Source organism: Aristolochia californica, unplaced genomic scaffold (genome assembly GCF_029961685.1).
Source record: "Aristolochia californica isolate CCGP_79_NKW_82.1479 unplaced genomic scaffold, dmAriCali1.0.hap1 SCAF_5, whole genome shotgun sequence".
NCBI classification, from domain to species: Eukaryota; Viridiplantae; Streptophyta; class Magnoliopsida; order Piperales; family Aristolochiaceae; genus Aristolochia; species Aristolochia californica.
The window spans coordinates 38,071,529-38,077,528 of NW_027182214.1; positions in this window are offsets into that span (position 1 = coordinate 38,071,529).

Sequence of the window (6,000 nt, forward strand, 5' to 3'; positions counted from 1 at the left end):
GAATGGGGCCCTAAAATGAACATGGTATCAGATCATTGAGTTTAGGTTCACCATGTGAAAAGGATGCTCTAAGAAGTTACGTCGAAACATACTCATAGAAGGCTCTTCTTGAAGCAAGATTGAAACTTGTAGAGATAAGTTTGTTTTTCATTCTTGTTATTATGACTTCATGCTCTTGGTTATATTACGTCTAAAAGATGGTTCAGATATAATTTTCTTACTCTCTTCATTATATTAAAGTATTGAGATGTATGCATCTCGGATTGGAAGAAGTTTGCAAAAGTTATTTTTGTCGGTTTGCAAGTTATTGGCTGAAAATTTATTTATGTTGAGATTTTTTGAATGAAGACTTATTATTTCTTGGGAAAAAGATTTATGATGAATAAAAATGTTCTTGAGCCTATTATGAGTGTTTTTTTATCCATTGGATTTTGAAAATCGTATTAGTTAGCTTCTATGCTAAGATTCTTCATTAACCGAGTTGTTTGAAGAGTTGGAACTCTAGTCGGTTTTGTGACCTTTTCTTTGAGAATTGTTGAATTTATGAAAAAGGGAAATACTTCATTGACATCAATAACTTGTTGTAATTAGAGTACATGAACTTATATTTATAATAGAGGAAGGTAGTAGAGACCAATTACAATAAAACTACCCTTGTCCCAATTACACCCAAACTCTAACACTTAAGGTAAGTCCTAACATAATTAGGTAACTCAATAATGTTAAAAGATAAATATAACTTAAACTAAAACTCTTCTTGGTCGTGACCCTAAGATAAAGATACTTTGTGAGTCCTTCTTGATCCTCCAACGGATGTGATAAGGATGCCAGCTCTTGGTAATCGTTGTGGGTCCTACTTCTTACGGGCTTGGGCCTATATTGTGGGCCTTCCTTGGTCATGTGGCCCATCTTATAATAATCTTACATATGTGGGCCTTCCTTGGTCGTTTGGGCTTGATCTTATCTTCCAACACTCTCCCTCAAGCTGGGGGTGAGAGAATAACATGAACTCCCAGCTTGTTGCAAATGATGTATAAAATATTTTTGTATAAAATGACACATCTTCTAATATGCCTTCATCTTCCAACATTCCCCCTCACATTGTTGCATCCTTCCATGAGGCCCTGCAGCATTATAAGTGAGAGTAAAAATCACTCCTAGCCGGTAAGCCATTGTTTCATACTCCAGTCTTAATGCTGGATGTAGGGCACACTCCACTGCTATCAGTAGTGTGTCTATCGACATTGCTCTGAAGTGTCCACCACCGTGTCCCTACATAGGACAACAACTCTCAAGTGGTAGGAGACATAAAAGCCATTACAGGGGGGGGGGGGATAACATAGATGTAATCATAAGTTCTCCGTCATGGACTTCCAACCACAAATAATTTTCATCTTTTTGACAGGGATGAAGTTCCTCCGTCATGGACTTCCAACCACAAATAATTTTCATCTTTTTGACGGGGATGAAGTTCCTCCGTCGTGGACTCCCAACCACAAACAATTTTGATCTTTTTGATGGGGTAAAATGAATGATGGCATGAGGCCACCTCTTATTCAATGATAATGTCCCCAAAGAGACATAATAGCTGCAGCTGAATATAACACGACCATCTTCCAACACATATAACACGAACCAAATAGTAAACTTTGTCAAAGAACCCATGAAATAATCCGATATAAAAATTTCTTCTTTGATGCACAAGCTTCATATTTTGTGCTCCCCCTTTCTTGAATATTTTGGTCACATAAACTTATCCACAACATAAGGAATAAAATACCTCTTTCTTGTTCTTTTTCTACTTCTTCCCCTCAAGCTGGGAGGTAATGGCAATGATCCCAACTTGAACCAAATATCATAGATGTAGCAATAAACCCTAATAACAGAGATTTATAAATAATCCCTCAAAGCAGGGAGAAGTGAGATATTTTCCTGATATATCAACTCAAACAGTGACGCAAAACAATCGGCATAAATTCAGATTTTTCAATACAACAGGATACCAGCATGACCTTTGATTCTTCCAATTCGAATATATCTTTCAATATAGATCAGATTGACATGAAAATTTTTCATTATGAAACTAGAATTAAATAAATTTCATCCAAGTATGAATTAACTTCATTAAATATAATTATCATAAGTTAAATAATCTGATAGTTTTCGGTCTCTATCATCTGACTGAACTAAGTTCTGTTTCTCCTATTTTTCCAGAAAGACCATTGACTCTTCCAAGATCAATATCTCCTTATAAAAAAATCATACTGAGAATTGGTTGAATAGATAATAAAATAAAATTACTTATCTTTCTTTTGATATATAATTCTCCATATAAAGTCTCTTTCTTGATAGTATAAAATACCTCAAAAATTGATGCTTTCTGCTGCTGCTCGAACTTATTTTTCAATCTAACTTTTCTTACTTCAAATATTGATTTCTCTTTGTAGATAACTCAGATAAAACAATGGTTGAATAGGTAAAATAATAGAGTTACATATATTTATTTTGATATATATTTCTTCATATAAAGTCTAGTTATTGATAGAAACAAATACCTCGGAATCTGAAGATTGTTGTTGCTACTTGAACCTTTTTTCATACTAACCTTCGCTCATTGAAATATCAATATCTCTTTGTCGATAACTCAGATTGGAACAAATAATTCTTCTTTGGAAAGTAGACTCAAGTATCTTTCCTTCAATATATAACTTGAAATATGAAAAACTACGTATAGAGGTGAAAATTACAACAAAAACTATAGGTGTAGGGACTGAAAAAAAATAACTACGAACCTTGACCTAGGGTTTAGGGTTTTAGAGAAAAGGATCACATTACCTCTGTGAGTTGACCAAGTCAACTCACAGAACCTGCTATGATACCATGTGGAATTTATGGAAAGTGAAATACTTCATTGACATCAATAACTTGTTGTAATCAGATTACCAGTTGTTATGGTCCCGGATCTGACACGTGGATTCTTTGGGAGGATCTGGGGTTTGGCACGGGTTACGGGTCTTCCAGGCATTACCGTAGGGGTAGTAGGAAGACATGGGGAAGATGAAAATAAAAGATCAAGCCTAAGGGAAGCTTGATAACCCTAGAGCTTGTTGAGGAGAACTCTAAGCCTCTCTACACAATTAACCTAATTCTTATTACTTCAATGCTTTCTTTTCTCATTACTCTTACCACTTAAATAGGGTTCACCCTGTTAGGGTTTAATAAAATATTACAGAAATATCCCTATGAATAAAATATTTCAAAAATATCCCTATTAATAAATAATTCCAAAAATACCCCTATGACCTAAAACTAAAATAAAATAAAGTAAATTAAATAAAACAACTAAAATAATAATGTTATTCGTGCATAACATTACACCCCTCTTGGAAGACGAGCTTGTCCTCAAGCTCGAAAGTAGTGTTTGTATGCCGACGTCTTCACCGGTGCTGAAGTAGCATCCGCGATAGCTATGACGCCCCATCTGTTTGCCCACTTTTTTTTTTTTTTTTGGGCTGGTCCGAGTTAACCTGGGTTGACTCGGTTCAGGAACCCGGTCCGGCATGCGACTCAGCGGACCGGGCCGATTAAATTTTCCTAAGTTAGGAAAATTTAATCGGGAGTCGTCGTCTTCCTTCGGCAGCTCTCGAACTCTGCGGCCGGCAGTTCCATTCCTCACGGCACCGACGAAGTCCGGCGATTGGCTTCTTCTTCCTCTCTTCCGGCACCGACAGAATCGCATGATTTTTCGGAGGCGAATCGCAGCCCGTCGGGGCTTCGCCGCCTGGATAGTTTCCGAGACAGAGGGGTCTCAAAAACTTGTGAATCGTCGTTCCTCAGACTCCCGGAACCGAGATCCCTTGCGAAAAAGTTGCTTATGGCGCCGACGAACTATCCTGCTTCTCCGATGGCGACGAGAAGCCCGCTGAGGCGTCGTCGCTTGGAATTTTTCCGAGACAGAGGGCTCTCGGGTAGTTTGCCGACGAACCATTGGGACGCGACTGGGCACCCTGCTACTCCGGCGACGAATCGCTCCACTTGGAGGCGAATCGTAGCCCTGGGAGGCATATCGAAAGTTCTGTGCTTGCTCGGAGATTTCGAGTGCCGTCGAAATTTCCAGTGCTGCCATTTTTGGAATTTCGGAATCCCCAAATTCCGATGTCGTCGCCGCTGGAGTTCCTGGCCGTTGGTCGATCTGCTCGTCCGAGGTAGCAGCTGCCTCTTCTACGCATATGCCTACGCATAGGCCGTAAGCGGAAATTTCAGGTCGTATGACCTTTTCTGTGGGAGCACGTGGCTCTATTGCCGAACATTCAATTGAAGCATCTAATCGTGCTCGTATTTCCTCTAATTACTTACCCATAGCAACCCATCTTTCTTGGGATATAGAATAACCCATTGTGTTCCTGCTCTGATACCAGTTGGTACGGTCCCGGATCTGACACGTGGATTCTTTGAGAGGATCTGCAATCTGCCACGGGTTACGGGTCTTCCAAGCATTACCATAGGGGTAGTAGGAAGACATGGGGAAGACGAAAACGAAGATCAAGCCAAAGGGAAGCTTGATACCCTAGAGCTCGTTGAGGAGAACTCTAAGCCTCTTACGCTAAATTTAACCTAATTCTTAATACTTCAATGCTTCCTTTTCTCATTACTCTTACCCCTTAAATAGGGTTCACCCTGTTAGGGTTTAATAAAATATTACAGAAATATCTCTATGAATAAAATATTCCAAAAATATCCCTATTAATAAATAATTCCAAAAATACCCCTATGACCTAAAACTAAAATAAAATAAAGTAAATTAAATAAAACAACTAAAATAATAATGTTATTGCGTGCATAACATTACCAGTTGTTATGGTCCCGGATCTGACACGTGGATTCTTTGGGAGGATCTGGGGTCTGCCACGGGTTACGGGTCTTCCAGGCATTACCGTAGGGGTAGTAGGAAGACATGGGGAAGATGAAAACAAAAGATCAAGCCTAAGGGAAGCTTGATAACCCTAGAGCTTGTTGAGGAGAACTCTAAGCCTCTCTACACAATTAACCTAATTCTTATTACTTCAATGCTTTCTTTTCTCATTACTCTTACCCCTTAAATAGGGTTCACCCTGTTAGGGTTTAATAAAATATTACAGAAATATCCCTATGAATAAAATATTCCAAAAATATCCATATTAATAAATAATTCCAAAAATACCCCTATGACCTAAAACTAAATTAAAATAAAGTAAATTAAATAAAACAACTAAAATAATAATGTTATTGCGTGCATAACATTACTCCCCTCTTGGAAGACGAGCTTGTCCTCAAGCTCGGAAGTAGTGTCTGTATGCCGACGTCTTCACCAGTGCTGAAGTAGCATCCGCGATAGCTATGACGCCCCCTATGTTTGCCCACTTTTTTTTTTTTTTTTTTTAGGCCGGTCCGAGTTAACCTGGGTTGACTCGGTTCAGGAACCCAGTCCGGCGTGCGACTCAGGGGACCGGGCCGATTAAATTTTCCTAAGTTAGGAAAATTTAATCTGGAGTCGTCGTCTTCCTTCGGCAGCTCCCGAACTCTGCGGCCAGCAGTTCCATTCCTCACGGCACTGACGAAGTCCGGCGATTGGCTTCTTCTTCCTCTCTCCCGGCACCGACGGAATCGCATAATTTTTCGGTGGCGAATCGCAGCCCATCGGGGCTTCGCCGCCTGGATAGTTTTCGAGACAGAGGGATCTCGGAAACTTGTGAATCGTCGTTCCTCAGCCTCCCGGAACCGAGATCCCTTGCGAAAAAGTTGCTTATGGCGCCGACGAACTATCCTGCTTCGCGGGTGGAGACGAGAAGCCTGCTGAGGTGTCGCCGCTTGGAATTTTTCCGAGACAGAGGGCTCTCAGGTAGTTTGCCGACGAACCATTGGGACGCGACTGGGCACCCTGCTACTTCGACGACGAATCGCACCACTTGGAGGAGAATCGTAGCCCTTGGAGGCATATCGGAAGTTTTGTGCTTGCTCGGA